Source organism: Anomaloglossus baeobatrachus, chromosome 3 (assembly GCF_048569485.1).
Source record: "Anomaloglossus baeobatrachus isolate aAnoBae1 chromosome 3, aAnoBae1.hap1, whole genome shotgun sequence".
NCBI classification, from domain to species: Eukaryota; Metazoa; Chordata; class Amphibia; order Anura; family Aromobatidae; genus Anomaloglossus; species Anomaloglossus baeobatrachus.
The window spans coordinates 86,609,355-86,629,793 of record NC_134355.1 but is presented as its reverse complement, the minus strand read 5'-3'; positions in this window follow the sequence as shown (position 1 = coordinate 86,629,793).

Below are 20,439 nucleotides of genomic sequence, written 5' to 3'. Positions count from 1 at the left end.
CATCTGTGCAAGCATCCCAACCACCTCCTGTGACTGTGTCTGCAATGCAGCTAGCTGAGCTACAAGGGTGCAACAGGAAACGTTTTGACTGGTTATTATGTCACGGGATGCCCAGAGAACCCAGGGAAGCCTATGCTGAACCTAAGGCTGGGGTCCCTGCGCGTACCCTAACACCCAAAGGTACCCTTGATGGTAGGGAGGTCCGGGACTCCAACCTAGGCCCTATCTCCTGTCCTGGTCCCTGATGATAAGACCCCCCTCTACAACCCACTACCCGGGGGTAAGGGGCAAGAACAGAAGTAAACACCTCACCAACAAATAAGGACACAAAGGGTAACGACTACAACCACTACTTGTACACACGGAAACCACACACAGAGGAGCCACAAAAAGTGGACGAGGGGAAATAATATAAAAGGAGGGAAGAAAATGTGCCCCTGAATACATCAGGGTGCCACAGGGAACTGCATCCTTACCCAGGGTGTAGGGCCTACCCCCCATGGTTCCAGGTACCCAAAAAACCGATGTCACTCCCATCTGCACCACAAAACCCAATCACCTCACATCAGACACTGCCAGACACACCAGGGGGGTTGGACTAGCTGGAAAATGGGCCAGCCACTTGGGAACAGAGCATACTGTGAGAGGGAGACAGTAAAGAATTAGGCTCCAGAGAGAGAGGAGCTGGGAGAGTGAGCTCCTGGGGATCTAGGGAGAACTGGTTGGGTCGCAAGCAGTGATTTGGGTCCAGAGGAGTCAGGGACCAGTAGCAAGGGCATTGGACAAGGGTATGACGGACGTAGTCTTCGAGGATTGTCGGCACCAGAAGGGCCCAACAGAACTGACCGGTACTGAGCACGACGGGGTACAGGACCCTGGGTCATCAGCCGATTCAACGTCCTGACAATTCACCTGAAAGTTAGGGGATCTTTAAGGACTTCCCTACGAGCACAGAGGTTGAGGGCATCAGCACAACGAGGGGGACAGGGGTGTTTCCAGACACAGTAACCCACTGAAGTTCCAAGTGCCAGCCCTCAAGATCACGGCTACACTACACATAGTGAGCAGGGCCCCCAACAGCTTCAAGCCACGGGGACAACCAATAGACAATAAATTGTGCACGGAGGCAGGCTCCGAATCACTAAGTGACACCGGTGGGACCGAGTGCTTGGACAGGCTCCCGGAAGTGGCAGCTGTACACAGAGACTTTGGTTTACCTACAGTGTGTGTGTCTCCTTTCTAAACCTCATCCAGCACCACGACGTCCCGCAGTGAGTACCCTAGTTCCCTGCACCCTGTCCTCCAAAATATACCAACACCCTGAGCCCGGGGCCTTCCCTACCTGCGGAGGGATTGACACCTTGCTGCTTCACAGCATCTGCCCCGGTACTCCTTCCAGCAGCCGCGGTGCTCCCATGACCGCAACCCACAGGTGGCGTCACGAACTGTAAATATCCCCTTTTACGGATCAAAGTGTCCACCAAGCCTGAGCCACAACGATTCCGGATCCGAGCAGCCCGACTAACACAAGGGCGGTACAAAAACAAACTACTGGGGAACATCCATACTGTTAAACCAGCACACCTAGAACTGTTGCATCCCAAAATACAAGTCTCTGAGAGAGAGGGTTACACCAACTCCTTTAACCTCCTGGCCAAGCCTCAAGTGATAGGAAATAACCTGAACCCTCTGGTAGAAGTTGAGGTTATTTATAGGGTCTGAGCGTGGTCTGAATCAGAAACACCTGACCAAGAGTCAGGAGCTGCTGGAAGGAAAACTGACATTAACCCTCTCCTCCCCAAAGGAAAGGGAATCCATTTAATAAACTGAGTCCCACAAGAAAAAGTGAGACTCAGACTCAGAACCTGTCACCAAAATCTGCAACAGAGGAAAGACCGTAACAAGTGTATATAGTGCAGGTAAATCCCGTGATTTTACCAGTAACCAGTATACAAATGAAGTAATTGTGGTTTCCTTCTTTATCTGGAGCAAACTGCTATGACTTCTTCCAGATAGTACACTCATCTCTGGAGAAAGTAACTCACTTGCATATATAGTTTGTTTTAAAAAAAAAAGGGGGGGTTGGTCAAAACTTTTGCAACGTCTACAAGAGTGTAGAACTACTCTTCTTCAACACCGGCGTGGTCTATACCTCTACACTACTTTCCACAATATTTCCCTCACTGTTCCAAATGAATTAGAAAAGTGCAATAACACCACCCTGGTGTCCTGCAGAGTAACAGTTTCCCCCATAGTAACAGTATTAAAAAAAAATAAAATATATTACAGTAGTGAGGACTCTTTTTGTTGCCTCAAACTAGAAATGCCTCCCCTTTTGTGGTCCCTGTGCAATATTAAAATTCCACTTTGGGCCTTATTCAGTAATAACAGGCATGCCCCCTCCCCAGAGCAGCAATAAAGTAGTAACGTATACCAATTCTGCCTCTATACAGTAATATCGTCCACCTTTTATGACTTAACACAGTTGAAATGTCCCAAATTGGGGTTCCATAAATAATTAATAATATATGAGCTACAATGCCAAATTTCATTACTTCCATCATTATGGAGTAATAATGTTCCCCATTCTGGCCCACATACAGCAATATTGTCCGCCTCTTAGCCATATACAGTAATATTGTTCTCCATTTGTTCCTATACAGTAATAATATCCCTCAATTGGCCTCCTATAGTAATAATTTACCTGATTTTCTACCATAAGCTTATAATATATTTTCTTCATTCTGGCCTCATACAGTTATTATGTCACCCATACTGTAATAATGTCTCCATTCTGGCTCCAATCCTGTAATAATATCCCCACTTGAGCCCCTTTCTTAAATAATGTCTCTCATATTTTCATTCAGCGCCAACACATTACAAAAAAATAATAGATTTTTCTTACCTGTCCCCTCTCTCATGACGTAAAGTGTCCTCTTCTTCTTCTTCCACGGTCGATGGCAGTGACATCATGTACCACCTATAATGGGCACACTGACGTCAGCTGCTAACCCCTGATGGGCCGATGGCTGGTTTAGTTATTGTGATGCAGTTCTTTGCGCCATAATACATGTCAACTGATTGTGTGCCCTCGGACACGCTTCCAGCTGAAGTGGGCTCTAGTGTCGGCAGGCCGATTTCATCCATGCGCCCTGTCGAGGTTTCACTCTTTTAATCATTATGGCCTTGATACCTATATAATGGTGCTTCCACAAAGTTGTCTTCACCACTACAGTTAGGTCCAGAAATATTTGGACAGTGACACAAGTTTTGTTATTTTAGCTGTTTACAAAAACATGTTCAGAAATACAATTATATATATAATATGGGCTGAAAGTGCACACTCCCAGCTGCAATATGAGAGTTTTCACATCCAAATCAGAGAAAGGGTTTAGGAATCATAGCTCTGTAATGCATAGCCTCCTCTTTTTCAAGGGACCAAAAGTAATTGGACAAGGGACTCTAAGGGCTGCAATTAACTCTGAAGGCGTCTCCCTCGTTAACCTGTAATCAATGAAGTAGTTAAAAGGTCTGGGGTTGATTACAGGTGTGTGGTTTTGCATTTGTAAGCTGTTGCTGTGACCAGACAACATGCGGTCTAAGGAACTCTCAATTGAGGTGAAGCAGAACATCCTGAGGCTGAAAAAAAAGAAAAAATCCATCAGAGAGATAGCAGACATGCTTGGAGTAGCAAAATCAACAGTCGGGTACATTCTGAGAAAAAAGGAATTGACTGGTGAGCTTGGGAACTCAAAAAGGCCTGGGCGTCCACGGATGACAACAGTGGTGGATGATCGCCGCATACTTTCTTTGGTGAAGAAGAACCCGTTCACAACATCAACTGAAGTCCAGAACACTCTCAGTGAAGTAGGTGTATCTGTCTCTAAGTCAACAGTAAAGAGAAGACTCCATGAAAGTAAATACAAAGGGTTCACATCTAGATGCAAACCATTCATCAATTCCAAAAATAGACAGGCCAGAGTTAAATTTGCTGAAAAACACCTCATGAAGCCAGCTCAGTTCTGGAAAAGTATTCTATGGACAGATGAGACAAAGATCAACCTGTACCAGAATGATGGGAAGAAAAAAGTTTGGAGAAGAAAGGGAACGGCACATGATCCAAGGCACACCACATCCTCTGTAAAACATGGTGGAGGCAACGTGATGGCATGGGCATGCATGGCTTTCAATGGCACTGGGTCACTTGTGTTTATTGATGACATAACAGCAGACAAGAGTAGCCGGATGAATTCTGAAGTGTACCGGGATATACTTTCAGCCCAGATTCAGCCAAATGCCGCAAAGTTGATCAGATGGCGCTTCATAGTACAGATGGACAATGACCCCAAGCATACAGCCAAAGCTACCCAGGAGTTCATGAGTGCAAAAAAGTGGAACCTTCTGCAATGGCCAAGTCAATCACCAGATCTTAACCCAATTGAGCATGCATTTCACTTGCTCAAATCCAGACTTAAGACCGAAAGACCCACAAACAAGCAAGACCTGAAGGCTGCGGCTGTAAAGGCCTGGCAAAGCATTAAGAAGGAGGAAACCCAGCGTTTGATGATGTCCATGGGTTCCAGACTTAAGGCAGTGATTGCCTCCAAAGGATTCGCAACAAAATATTGAAAATAAAAATATTTTGTTTGGGTTTGGTTTATTTGTCCAATTACTTTTGACCTCCTAAAATGTGGAGTGTTTGTAAAGAAATGTGTACAATTCCTACAATTTCTATCAGATATTTTTGTTCAAACCTTCAAATTAAACGTTACAATCTGCACTTGAATTCTGTTGTAGAGATTTCATTTCAAATCCAATGTGGTGGCATGCAGAGCCCAACTCGCGAAAATTGTGTCACTGTCCAAATATTTCTGGACCTAACTGTATATAATGTAAAATAAAATACTGTGTAGGTTTATTCCCATTAAGAATTATTATGACATATCCACAGGATATGCCATTAATGTCCCATATATGAGGGTCCTATCACTGACACCTGCATCTATTTAGAGAATGGTTGCCCCATTGCGTGTTGAAATAGCAAGGGGGCTATTAATGCATAGTCCCTTCCATTCACTTGCATCATACTTCAGAAAATTGTCTCACACTCATGCTTAGTAATCTACTAATTTTCATAGATTTTATACAAAACAATATAGAGAGCTGTGCATTCTCAGACATCTTTTTATTTCCATTGGCAGGCAACAAGGCTGTGTTTTCAAGAAAGTCAGTAAAAAAACCTTTGTTTTCACCTCAGTAGAGTGCTAGGTGCACATTCATGCTACTATGGCAATATAACTGACTTAGAAAAAAAGAGTTAATATATAATAGATCGGTCACTTCAAAATTTTTACAATATGGAAATTGATGTCTCCATTCATTAACACTAGAAGTCCCAGAAATTTCGAGCTCCCCCCCTGAAGTCCCGAAACAGGGTCAAATGACCCTTAGTCCAAACTGAATAGAACTAACTAGAAACTAAATGGCTAAACTCAATGGAAAACAACAACCTCCTGTGGTGCGACAGTAATGGCCTTAACTACAGAACAAAAGACGGTGATTATAGGATGTTAGCTAAAATCCTTCAGGTCATTCGACCCGTCTCTGGGTTCCAAAGGTAGAAATGTTAAATGACCCCTCTCTGGGACTTCTAGTGTTAAAACCATTTCGCCAGAATTCCGGCATAAATTGCTTTTAAAACTTGCAAAAGTTGTGCACAACTCAGGGTTGCTCCCAAATTTTGTAAATTTAGGCATATTCACAACAGTTTGTCACAGCTCTGCTAAATTGGGCAAAAGCTGGGGCGGGATAAGGGCATAGCGGAGGTTTTGGATTTTAAAATTAGAGACTACATTTCTAAACAGTATAAATTTAAAAAGTGATATATATTATTCATTGTTTTTTTTCTTTTTGTTATGAGGAATATATACAGTGAGGAAAATTAAATTCTAAAGCAAAAAAAATCCAGCATCCAAATCCAGTTGTCCTTCCTTAAAAAACTTCTTTATTTAGAAAATGTTTAAAATTATATACTGCTATGCATTGCTTTTATGAACATGGAAATGAAATTTTAAACATTTTCTAAATAAAGAAGTTTTTTAAGGAAGGACAACAGGATTTGGATGCTGGATTTTTTTTTGCTTTGGAATCATGTTATCACAGCCTGGCTGCAGCTGTTACTGACCCTGCAGATTGTCTCCATACAGGGTGAACTGGTTCAACTGTTTTTCTTTCTATAAGTGAGGAAAATAAGTATATGATACACTGACGATTTTGCAAGCTTTCCCACCCACAAAGCATAGAGAAGTCTGTAATTTCTATCGCAGGAACACTTCAACTATGACAGACAGAATAAAAAAAAATCCAGAAAATCCCATTGTATGATTTTTAAATAATTAATTTTAATTTTATTGCATAAAATAAGTATTTGAAACAATAGAAAAACAGAACTTAATATTTGGTGCAGAAACCTTTGTTTGCAGTTACAGAGGACAGACGTTTCCTTTAGTTCTTGACTAGGTTTGCACACACTGCAGCAGGGACTTTGTCTCACTCCTCCATACAGATCTTCTCCAGATCTTTCAGGATTAGGGGCTGTCGTTGGGCAACATTGAGTTTCAGATGCCTTCATAGATTTTCTATTGGGTTCAGGTCTGGAGACTGGTGGGTCACTCCACAACCTTGAAATTCTTCTTACGGAGCCACTCCTTAGTTGCCCTGACTGTGTTTTGGGTCATTGTCATGCTGAAAGAACCACCCACGATCCATCTTCTCACAATACATGATTCCATCCATACTCCCTTTATTAAGTTGCAGTCATCTGTCCCCTTTGCCTAAAAGCACCCCCAAAGTATGATGTTTCCGCTTCACGGTTATGACGGTTTTCTTGGGGTTGTACTCATCCTTCTTCCTCCAAACACAGCATGTGGAATTGATATCAAAAAGTTCTATTTTGGTCTCACCTGACCACATAACCTTCTCCCATGCCCCCTCTGGATCATCCAGATCGTCATTGGTGAACTTCAAACCGGCCTGGACATGTGTTGGCATGAGCCAGGGGACCTTGCATACCCTATAAGATTTTAATCCATGACAGCATAGTGTGTTACTATCTGTAATCTTTGAAATTGTGGTCCCAACTCTATTCAGGTCATTGAACAGGTCCTCCCGTGTATTTGTGGAATGATTCCTGACTTTTCTCAGAATCAGACTTACACCACGAGGCGAAAACGTGCATGGAAACCCAGACCGAGCAAGATTGACAGTCATCGTGTGTTTCTTCCATTTTCTAATACTGTGCCAACAGTTGCTGCCTTCTCACCAAGCTGCTTGCCTATTGTCCTTTAGCTCATCTCAGCTTGTGCAGATCTACAATTTTGTTCCTGGTGCCCTTGAATAGCTCTTTGGTCTTGGTCATGGTGGAGAAGTTGGAGTGTGATTGATTGAGTGTGTGAACAGGTGTCAAAAAAATAACAGGTCTCTGAGAGCCAGAATTCTTTCTGGTTGGTAGGTGATCAAATACTTTGGATTCTGTCTGTCTCAGTTGAAGGGTACCTACAATAAAAATTACAGACCTCTCCATTCTTTGTAGTTGGGAAAACTTGCAAAATCGACAGTGTATCAAATACTTATTTTCCCCATATATATATACAGTATATATATTGACAACAGTGTAAAATGTATTTATCCTGTATATCAATTCATCAATGGATTAATTCACAATTATACAAACGCATTTTGCTGGAGACAGTATAAGTTCATTTCTATTTGGTTATGCAAAACGTGTATATATGTGTTTATTTCAGGAGAAAAGCTTTTCAAGTAGGTACCCATGATTCAGTTGGTAAGCAACAACTAAGAGCACAAGTAGGCCAGAAACACGTCAGTATTTGTAGCTCATACATGTGCAGTTTTAATGGATTCTACGTAAATAAAGCTGTGATTTTTTAGATTATAGAAGATATGCTGCAATTCCTTTCTCTTGGTTTGTTGGATATTTCCTGATTGTCATCGGGGAGACTGGAATCTTCCTATTGGATGTACAAAATCAATGATGAGTGACAAAGCGAAGTGCGCTTTAAGTCTGTTTATTTTTCAAGTTGGAAATTATGTTGTTCGTCGTCATCCACTTACTTTTAGCCTTTTTTTATGGTGTCCCATAAATGATCATGAATCCATCAAGATTTTCTCTGCTCAGTAGATTTGTTTTAATTGTGAGGGCCGTCAATAAGTCTTCCAATATGTTCGACTGTCAGAATTATACATGTTCCATAAATTAGGTTAAGATAAACCTCCAGAGGGTTACATATTATGCCTGAAGCCTCTCTTGCATGAAAATGAAGAGTTGAGTGCCATTAAACTGATCATACATAGCCTGACCATGGAACACATAATCTCACTGGAATAAAATATTATATGTGAGTAGAGTTAAATATAGCTCAAGGACATTTTGTAACAAGCAAAAATAAAAGTGTACCGCTGACAACCTGTAATCCTGCTGTTCTGTCATATTTTGTCCACACGCCAGCGTCCTGTCTATTCAATGGGCAAAGTGCAATAAGAAAATAGGGGAGAGCTGCTTCCGGACTGGATAAAAACTTAAATAGTTTATTCAAAAGAGCTCATTAAAAATAATATTTCAAATAGACATCTGGTAACTTACGCGTTTCGAGCATCTACTGTGCTATTAATCAAAAAACTATGATTTAGAGCACAGTAGGCACTCAAAACGCCTAAGGTACTAGATGCTTATTTGAAAAATTATTTTTTAATGAGCTCTTTTGAAAAAAGTATTGAAGTTTTTATGCAGTCCAGAAGCAGTTTTCCCCTTTTTTCTTGTGACATTTTGTAACATATGTTTTTTAATGTCAAAGACATCATCATTCTCTGTTCTCATGGCACCTAAGACTGCAGCACCAGAACAAGTAGCCCTTGGGTTTCCAAACACTGTCCTTAAAGGGATTGTCTGGGACTTTAACATTCATGACTGTTAGGGCAATGAGCGTCCGGGAGTGGACCCACTGGGCCGTACACCAGACTCCCCTGGCGGAACTAACCAGTAGCGAACCCCTATACAGGGATTGTCTGGCATAGCAACAGGGGACCTAAATGCACGACTGACAGGAACCAGTGGAGGTCGGCTCTTACAGACTGGGAAAGTCTCTCAATGTCCGGTGCTGGTGTGCTTGGATGTGGCAGCACGTAGATGGTAACTCGGACTTGGCAGCATAGAAGGTGGAGGCTCGGATGTGGCAGCACAGAGGTGGTGGCTCAGACGTGGCAGCATGGAGGTGGTGGCTCAGACATGGCAGCATGGAGGTGGTGGCTGATACGTGGCAGTATGAAGGTGGGGTAGTGAGCAGGCTCTAAGATGAGACACAGATTAGTAACAAGAGAGCGGTGCTAGGACACAATAAGCAGAACTAGACACAGTAGCGTAATGAGACCTGAGAACTAGCAACGCACTAACGAGTAGGTAACGTTGCTCAGGCGCCTCCTCTAAGGTAAAGCCGTTTTAAATACCTTAAGGTAATAGGTGACATCAGGGATCATTTCCGGGTAATGAGATGCCAGCCTTTTAAGAAAGGGGGCGTTGCCGTGCGCGGCCCTACAGGCATTCACTGAAGGCCTGTGCGTGGCCTGGAAGCAGGAGAAGGCCACAGCAGAGGAGTGTGTGGAGCCACCGGGTAGATGAGAAGGGGGGCGCTCCGCCAGAGCTTAGGAGCGGGGGCGTGCAGGGATGCCGCTCTGAGACCGTGACCGGGCGTTACAATGACCTATCCTTAGTATAGATCATCATTGTCTGATTGGCAGGGGTGCTGGGTTTTGCACCTTTTCCAATCTGTTGATGGAGCTGTGCTGTGCTGCTTCGCATCTGAATAGTACTTGACGGAGGGGGCATTATGAACAACTGATCGGCGGGGGTGCCAAGTGTCGCACTTTCACCATGCAGACAATGATGACCTATTCTTAGTATAGTTCATCAATGTTAACATCCCAGATAACCCCTTTAAACACACTGTTAACCATCAGGGGCAAAATGATTCAAATTGACTTTTGTGTCATCAAATTACAAGTGACTTTTGTGTAGCGCGTGCAGCTATTAACAGTCATTTCTGGTCTGTTGTAACAAAAGATGAAGCAAATATGTGCCCCATGCAGTCAGGCGTGATTGCGTTAGACACCCAAAGCCTTGTTTAGTAACTCCGCTTCCTTATAATGTATTGCTTTAATTTAAATGCTCTTTACAGTGGCTGCTCTGGGGAATTATTCAGTAGAAGGTTTAATCTTAAAAGCTGCTCAGTGAAATTGTGCGGCTGACGGAGCCCATGGAAGATCAGTTAACCCTCTTGTAAATTCCAAGTCATGAACAGTAAAGCTTTGAAATTATCTCTTCTATTTTTAGGGTTTGTTGTTGTTGTTGTTGTTGTTGTTGTTGTTCTTTGGTCCTAATGTGCAATTCTGTGGAAGCAGTTTCGCAGATTCAGCAATTCCAAAATTGTTGCACGAGCGTTAATAGAATTGCCTTGTAAAGGATATCTTCAGTATTGCTTCTAGCAACAAACACAAACTTAACAGAGCACTCTTGTCTAAGAAAGTTTAGTCAATGCTCAGAACATTGGAGCCTCAACTATGCACTCAAGGTGCTCAGCCAACACTACACTTTAAAGCCCGCTTTACACGCTACAATATATCTTACGATGTGTCGGCGGGGTCACGTCATAAGTGACGCACATCCTTCATTGTAAGGTACATTGTAGTGTGTAACAGCTACGTGCAATTGCGATTGAACGGTAAAACGTTCATCGCATGCATGTCGTTCATGCCTCATAAATTGAATGTCAGGTTGTTCATCATACCCGTGGTAGCACACATCGCAGTGTGTGACACCCCGGGAACGATGAACAGATCTTACCTGCGTCCTGCGGCTCCCGGCCAGCAATGCGGAGAAAAGGAGGTGGGTGGGATGTTTACGTCCCGCTCATCTCCACCCCTTCGCTTCTATTGGCCGGCTGCCACGTGACGTCGATGTGACGCCGAACGTCCCTCCCACTCCAGGAAGTGGACGTTCGCCACCCACATCGAGGTTGTATGGACGGGTAAGTACGTGTGACGGGGGTTAATCCTTTGTGCGGCACATTCAACAAAATTGAACATGCCGCACATATGATGTGGGCGGTTATGATCGCATACGATATCGTATGCAGAATCATAACATGTAAAGCAGGCTTTATCCATCTATAGTACTTGCATGTGGAAATAGGATAGATTTCCAAAAGAGACTTTTTTTAAATTTACATCTCTGATGTAAACCTAATTTTTCTGTTATGTATTTTCAATTCCTTCTTATCTTTCTGGGGCACGTGTACTAATCATTTCTAATTTTTGGACAGCAAAAAGGTTTACTTTACTGTCTTAAAATGAGGCAAATGTATCATACTGACTCAAGCTAAATGAGAAAATTCATGCATTAGTTTTGACTAACTTTCTTATACATTTATTCATTTGCTCTGTGCCAGTAATTTATACAGAATGTTTTGTGCAGTTTTGATGATAATGTGACTACCGTATTTGAGCTAGGCGTGTTTTAGTTTGAGGGTGGCCAGAATAAGTTGTTGAGGAGGGCCATTGGATCAAATATTTAATTAACCTTGAGACATAATGGATTGTGGGAAAAATGTCCGGTGAAATCATTTCATCTTACATAAGCCTCTATAGATCATATATGTGACACAGATGTAAAGATGGTCACGATTTCCTGTTCTCCACACTCTGCTTTGGTATGCAAGGAATGTCCAGATGTAAGAAGACCACCATATAAGGGAAAGACCCACTGGCCAACCTAGAGGACCAACCCACAGATGACCTCATGGATCCACCCATGATGACGCCCACCAATCAGCCCATGGATTAACACCATTGTTCAACCCACCAGCCAAACATGCCTACTAAAAAGCTAACCACATTCCATACCCTAGTTTATATCAGTTTCAGCTCTGACAAATAAAGGTTCACTTGGTGCCATTCTCTGATCAACCAGAAACTTGACATCTGACTCTTTGTCTGGTGTTAATTCTTTTATGCAGGCACTTGATCCACATCAGTTAGGTGACGAGCAGGTAACATGTGAATATCCCAGCGTGTTCACCCTAACAAAGATACTTAGATTCAGTGCTCCACAGGATTGATGCACCAATACCGCCATCTGCAGTAGGACCAGGGTCACCAGGAACCAATCTGTCAGGAGTGCGTTTCCTTGAGGAAAGAGTTAGGAGTCAGGTGACCACTGTGGCACAGTCACCAAATATAAAAGGCTGCATTGGCGGATGGAAGAGAGAGTTGGCACTAAGAACAGCAGAGGAAAGGATGTGTGCACAGCAGTGCAGCCCCATGTCACCTGCAAAGGAATCATCTGGAAGTGCACCGAACCAAGAGGAACCCAAAGCTTGCATAACTCTGCCAGTGAAACCTTAAGGCTGCATACTGTCATCAGAGGAATCCAAATACTGCATACCATCACCAGAAGAGCCCAAAGATAGACTATTGTCGCCAGAGGAACCTGAAGACTTAAGAAAAAACGTCACTGGAAGAGGATCGATCTATGTGGTCAAGGAGCGACGATTGAACATTAAGAACCAGAGACTGAAAACGGTCATTTGTTCTTGGACAGCATCCATATGAGCTGGGCATTATGTGCATATGGTACTAATAGAGGATAGCATATTAAAAGAGTTAGTTGTTTGTGTAGTACATTGCATGCAACTGAGCCATGTCTAATGAACCAATGACATAAGTGGGTCTATGAAAGCTTAAAGGGTATATCCGGGACTTTAAAAAAAAAAAAATGTGCCTAAGCACTAACAGGCAGGCAGTTACTACTTACCTACCTGTTTTATCCGGCACTGTTCTTCACCGGCGCAGAGCAGTCACAGACCTTATTCTGCTGGTGGTACACTGGCTTCGTCAACAGAGCGGAGGCTTCTCATCCACTCTGTTCTGTAGACGGGGAAGGATAGCCAACAACATGCTGATTGACAGCTGGCTCCCCGCTACCTAACTGGGAGGGCTGGCTGCCAATCAGCGTGACATCAGCTGTCGCACCTAGTCTACAGAGCAGAGCAACTGTTGTCATCACGGAGTCCTCTATACTGTGTGTTGTATTCCTGGCCTCTGTATTACATTTTCACATTTTTTTTTTTTTAAAAGAAATTGAAACAGAATTCTGATGCATTTAGCTTAGTAAATCTTCCGACATGGTCATAGTATATTCACTGTACCATGCAAAAGATCTAGACAGCACCATCCATAACAGTGAATTAAATGTGAAGACTGGAGAAAACATTTACATACAGGTAGGATTTTTAATTTTTTAAGATAGCACTGCTGCCATATTTACTATGATTGCAAAGTTGGAGTTCTTAGTGCAAATGTTGTGTGTCCAAGTGTATATACACTTAGGGGTACTTTGCACGCTGCGACATAGCTACTGCGATATTGACGGGGTCAAATCAAATGTGACGCACATCTGGCGCCGGTAATGACGTCGCAACGTGTAAAGCCTAGATGCGCCAATAAACGATCGCAAAAGCGTCGAAAATCGGTGATCTGTGTAGCGTCGGTCATTTTCATAATGTTGCACCAATAGGAGAAACGATGTTGTTCCTCGTTCCTGCGGCAGCACACATCGCTGTGTGTAAAGCCGCAGAAGGGAGGAACATCTCCTTACCTGCCTCCACCTGCTATGCGGAAGGAAGGAGGTGGGCGAGATGTTTACGTCCCCCTCCGCTTCTATTGGCCGCCTGCCGTGTGACGTCGCTGTGACACCGCACGACCCACCCCCTTAGGAAGGAGGCGGGTCGCCGGCCAGAGCAACGTCGCAGGGCAGGTAAGTGCGTGTGAAGCTGCCGTAGCGATAATGTTCGCTACGGCAGCTATCACAAGATATCGCATGTGTGACGGGGCGGGTACTATCGCGCTCGGCATTGCTAGCTGATGTTAGCGATGTCACAACGTGCAAAGTATCCCTCAGGCTATGTGCGCACGTTGCGTACAGTTCACTGCAGAAATTTCTGCAGCGATCTGAAGAGCACATGTGCGCTTTAAATCGCTGCAGAAATGTCCGTAGTGAAGCCGATTCCATGCGCTCTGCCTGCAGCTCCTCCCATAGACAGAGCAGGAGCTGCCGGCAAAGCGCACGGAAGAAGTGACATGTCACTTCTTTTTACACAGTGCTTCGGCAGTAGCCGAAGCGCTGCGCTCTAAAACGCCACGTGCGCACGGCCCCTGCGCAATCTCCATAGACTGTGCAGGGGACGCAGGACGCATGCAGTTACGCTGCGCTACAAAGCGCAGCGTAACTGCATGTATTTACGCAACGTGCGCACATAGCCTTACTGTATTCCCTTATGAATCAAACATAAGACTGAGCTCAGTACAATTGCAGATGCAATGGAACCAGTAAAATGGCTATCTATGCACTATATACAAATCGTGCTCCCCATCTTTAAAATCCTATTCTTAATGATCGATGCACTTTAGTGCTGCATTGACTTCTCAGTTTTCCTATGCATACTCATACTCCTGGCCACTTGGCTACAGGGAGGGGCGAGTAAAGACACATAAGCAAAATCTCAAACTTGGATTAGGCTGCGACCGCACTTTGCGTTCACCTACTTGCAGTTCTAAATGCACGTTTTGTGCTTAATTGATTTGACCAAAGTTGCCTTTTTCAAAAATTTAGCGCTGAGAACGCATGCGTATTTACCGCGTTTTTGATGCGTTTTCAGCGCTTTTTACATGCTTTTCCACCTGCGTTTTGACAAATGCTTTTTGGAAATCAAGACATTGATAAATAAAGGTTAAACATTCAAATATATTGAAAAAAAGATAAAAAAAGGATTAAATACATAAGTGCAGAAATTAAAAAGAAAATAGAAATATATAATGGAATTATAGCGGTAATATAGTATTTATTAGAAAAATAGCACTAATTATGTGGATTATGTGTGTGTGTAAAGGGACATATGAAATCATTAATTTAATGTGCAAAAAGCATGCATTTTGTAAGTTCAAAACAAATGTTTTCTGCACAGAAAAAGCAGGTAAAACGCAGGAATTTGTAGGAAACTTGGTTTTTGCCATTTCTCATTGACCCCAATGTTAGCAAAACGCACCCAAAATGGCAAAAACAATTGACATGCTGCTTCTTTGAACGCATGTTTTTTGCCACAAAATATGCAAATGAAACGCAGCGTTTAGAAACGCAAAGTGCTGTCTAGAAATCCCAATTTTCCATAGACTTTCCTGTGAAATCAAAACGCATGCCTTTTGGCATGAAAAAGGTGCTTCTCAAAACGGACCTAAAAAGCACCCAAAACGCAGGTGGAGACGCAAAGTGCGGTCGCAGCCTTAGGCTACAAACTGCATACCAAGGAGTCCAAACCTGAAGGAATAACTATTGTAGACTTAAATTAGTGCAATTTTATTAACTAAAAGTAACAACTAACATGTAAAATATATTCAATATTAAAGATGTCCATAGTCTTTAAGTAAGATGCCATCACTTACTGAGATGAGAATGAGCTTTTAAGCTAGTAGTTTCAGTAATTTCCAGGATACATTACGCTTACATTATTAAGTCCCTTCTATTAATAAGACGAGCTCATGCACATTTGCATATGGCTAAATTTATGTCTCTTTGTAATTATTGGGTTGTACAAAATCAAAATACAAAGCCCATAACCTTCTATGAGGCTGTGTTTCACTACATGTCATATTATGGAGCTATTGCAAGCTAGAAGTAGACCTGAAAGGAAACCTGTCAGGTTGGATAATGTTATTAACCTGCAACTATAGGGTTAATCTGCAGGTTAATAGCGTTAAAAGGATGCCCAGCCACTGTGCTGAAAAGTGCAGCACCTGATAGAAAATTAACTTTACTGTATTCATCCCTGCAGCCACTGGATTTCAGTCGTACAGGTGTTCCAGCATGTCTACAGACACCTCACAGCATTAAGTGGTGGCTTTAAGCACAACTTGACACTGACTGAGCGATGACTGACTGGAGTGTATGACTAAAAGGCAGCGGCTCCTGCGAGGAATAACATTTCTTTTCTCCTGGGTGCATGGAAAAACACCTTCATAACGCTATTGACTTGTAGATTGACCCTATAGCTGTACGTTAATAGCCTGATCGGAGTTAAAAGGTTCCCTTTAAAACAGCAAAGGCCTACACAGCTTTGGTTGTTGTATTACAGCAGGTAATGTTTATCTACAATCCATAGAAAAAAAAATGATAAATGTATGATTTATGGGAGGGGAGGGGATGCATCATGAATAACCTTCTAGATCACTAGAATGGGGGAAAGATGTCACCTTTTTTATCGGAGAGGTAGTGCACAGGCATAGTAACTGCTCCATTCACTATGGAAGAAGTGGTCACATAAGCCCACTATGATGCCAGTGGACCCATAAAACTAAATGGACTCGTAGACCTGTATACAGACTAAGGGGTACTTTACACGCTGCGACATCGGCAGCGATTGCTAGCAATGTCGAGTGCGATAGCTCCCGCCCCCGTCGCTCGTGCGACATTTGGTGCTCGCTGCCGTAGCGAACATTATCGCTACGGCAGCGTCACACGCACATACCTGGTCAGCGAAGTCGCTGTGACCGCTGAACAATCCCTCCCTCAAGGGAGAGGTGCGTTCGGCGTCATAGCAACGTCGCTGCGGCGTCACTAAGCGGCCGGCTAATAGAAGCAAAGGGGCGGAGATGAGCGGGACGTAATATGCCGCCCACCTTCTTCTTTCCGCATTGCCAGTGGACGCAGGTAAGGAGATGTTCGTCGCTCCCGCGGAGTCACATAGCGATGTGTGCTGCTGCAAGAATGACGAACAACATCGTACCGGTGGCAGCAGCGATATTAAGGAAATGAACGACGTGTCAACGATCAACATTTTGGAACGATTTTGCGATCGTTGATCGTCGCTCATTAGTGTTACACGCTGCGATGTCGCTAGCGGCGCCGGATGTGTGTCACTAACGACGTGACCCCGACGATATATCGGTAGCAATGTCGCAGCTTGTAAAGTATCCCTAACACTGTAACTCCATATAAACTACCAATGGAAAGAAAACATTCAGGATCAATATCCAATAAAAATAAATAACAATTATTATTATTACTACATACTGTATATGGTATTTCCGATAATGAGTGAATACAATTATGCATTTTATTGGCCTTTGGTCCTGTGAGTTTTCTCTGTATTGGTGGTTGTCATGCATATCACGAACATTGGAGCAATATATAATTGTAAGCAGTAATTTGTGCCATTGCAGATGACAGTGTCACAGCTTGCGTGCCTCATCTGTGATCAGATCTGAAGTATGAGCTGCTCTAATGTTCACGTTTACATAAGATGAGCCCGTTTCTTGCTATGTTTCGCATGTTAAGACGTTGACTTTTAATCTTAAGTGCCTGACCACTCCATTAGTCACCCAGCCTTTTCAATACAAGAATCAAGTCTGCAACACTCTGATTATCCAGGGATTGCTGGACATGACCTTGTTTATATGTTGCTGAATGCAGAAAAAGGAGCAGAAATTTGAGCAGTAAATCTCATCATGTAGAGGGAATGTTGCTGCACATTATGGTTGGTTGCTTCCTTAAGCTTAATTATTTGCAGTGGGAGAGACTGATCTGCCAAAGTACACTATGCAGCGCACTCTAAATCATGCTGATACCTCCGTGACATATTTGAAGCTGCATATCAGTCCAAACACAGCTTGTAATTCAGCAAAGCTTTCCCTTAATGGGGAAAACCAGGTTAATGAAAAAATAGAGAATAGTAGAGGACTCTTACCATAAATCCATGCAGTTTTCCTAACTACGGCAAATCTTAACACTTTCTGAATCGTTCAGACCATTAGAAACTTTTTTTCTGTATGTGAAAAATCATGCACTCAAGGCGTATATATACAAATAGTGGCTATTTTGTGAAACTTTCTGATTTTTAGCAAAAGGAAATAAGCATGTAAAAGCATGAGGAACAACTACAATTTAAGCACTATTCAGACGTTCCGTGAATCATGTACTTGTTCTACCAGCGTTTTTCACTAATAGAACATGTACCCATTATAAACTAATGTCATGAACTGGGCCAGGGGAGTCACTCAAGATCCCTCTACTTGGTTGTGGACCTGTCAATTTGACCTATTCGTGGGAGCAAAGCACTCCCCGATATTGTAACTCTTACATAGGAGTCATCCGGATTGCGAAAATGCCTTTGAAGCCACTTGTAAAACCTGACCTTGCCTGCCCATATCCTGAGCTGAATACCCTGGTCAGCAGGGGGCTTACTGGGGGTCAGTGCTTCTTCCTTAATCTTAATTGGATTTTGCCACCTTGGCCATTTGGCGACTAGTGGCAGAGCAGGATGTGTGTTAATGAAATGTGACAGCTGGTTGACATGTATGAATGTCATAATGCTCACAATATTTCTCAAAATAATCCTCACATTTATGGAGCAGTTCACATGTTCATATTTTTTTGCGGATGACATGTCCACAGCAAAATTATGAAGACATGTATATGTTTAATCTGAGTTATGGATTATAATTGCCCATACACAAGTTTATGATCCATGAAAATCAAGGACATCCCACAAATAGCATCCATGTGCTGTTTGTGATTAACACTGCAATAGGTGGGGGAAGCTTCACAGTTAAAAAAAAACCTGGAACACTGCCCAAACACCAATGAAACTCGGATAATCAAAAATTGAAGACGACCTGGCACTTCTAAGATAAAATTAAAAACTGGTTTTCTTTATTCATGCAGTTGATTAAAAGATTACATCCATGGTTCCATATAGATCCACTGACACGTTTTCGGCACTATATGCGCCCTTATTTTCAAAAGTTGCCTTAAACCTAAAGGTACTCCACAAATTAATTCTTCAAGAATGAAATAAAATGGCGTTGTTAATATAATTCAACTGCAGCCCATCCTAATCACATGTCTGAACAGGCTGTAAAGACATACAGTTCCCAAGACCTGTGTCTAAATGATGAGCTTTGTCACACAAGCCTCACTTGGTGGGCCGGGTGCAGGGTTAAGTTTTTTGAAGGAGCTGGAGCTCAGCTAGAAGATGCATTTCTTTAAATATCATAACCCTGCACCTGGCCCGCAGAGTGAGACCTGTTCTCCAGACTGGGGTGAAAGGAGCAGAGCCAGGACCATGGACAGGTATGTAACAAAATTCAAGGGAAAAAATAACATCTAGCCTACAGCAAGTAAATACGTAAATAGCTGTAGTACACATAAACAGCATAGCATGCTTTATTAAGGTACCCAACTTGTAATGATGGAATGGCTTTTATGCTTTTTTAATCAAATTAATGTTAATTAAGTACTCTGTTATTTACATGTACTAGTACTACTTACCAGCTTATAGTCTAGCTCATCTATTTTGTTCAAGTGTGCAACAATATGTACCCCTTTTAGGGCCCCTTCCAAATGAGTTTTTAACACCAGAAAGAGGATGTGGAGACAGGAGAGTCTGTAAGTGCTTTCATCCGCTGGCCTAGCTGTCTTTAGAAACACTGCATGGGTCTGGGCTTATCCCACTGAATGCCCATACTCCTTCGTTGGGGGCAGACCACTACCCAGACAACATAGAGTGAGAGTACCACTTGACTTTATTGGATCACCAACAGTCAACAGCATGTAGTACATTCCAATCTAGGATACAGTGAAGGAGTCTCACCCTTTTGCTGGTTCACTAGGGATTGTAACCTCTGTGACTTTGAGGCATCCAGGGCCAACTTTCCCAGCCAGCAGCACCCGGCTTTTAGCAGGGACCCACTGAGAAGAGGTAGTGTCAAGCTTAGGAAACTGACCAAACACCAGTGAGGTATGTGGCCAGGTAACTACATTGTTCCAACCAAATTTGTAGGCTCATTGTTGGGCAGTTATGTAATCTACCAGCTGGACCATGGTCCCTAGGCTGAAATCCTGTAGAATCACTAGTGATAGCAGCAGACCCCTTTTTATATCCCTCAGCTCCCATTTCAGGCCATTGTGTCTAACAAAATTGGGAGAAGATAATCATGGCTGTGCCCTCATTCTTCACTAATTCAATTGTCCTGATGATGACCCAGACTAGTATACTGCAGGGGGCTGATGCAATCTGCAATCATCATGCATTTCACCAAGTTAGCTTACAAAAATAGCACCCGTCAGACCCCTATGAAACAATGGCCCATGTTCCGTAACTCACCGAAAAAAGGAACAATACTTCTGGCATAATTAAAAATAGTTCACCCCCACACAAGTGGCCAGATATTCCTTATTGACGCTGAGTCGTCACAGAGGATGCATAGTATGAAATCTTTTCAGCAAGATCAGAGAATTTATGTAATTTTTTTCATCAT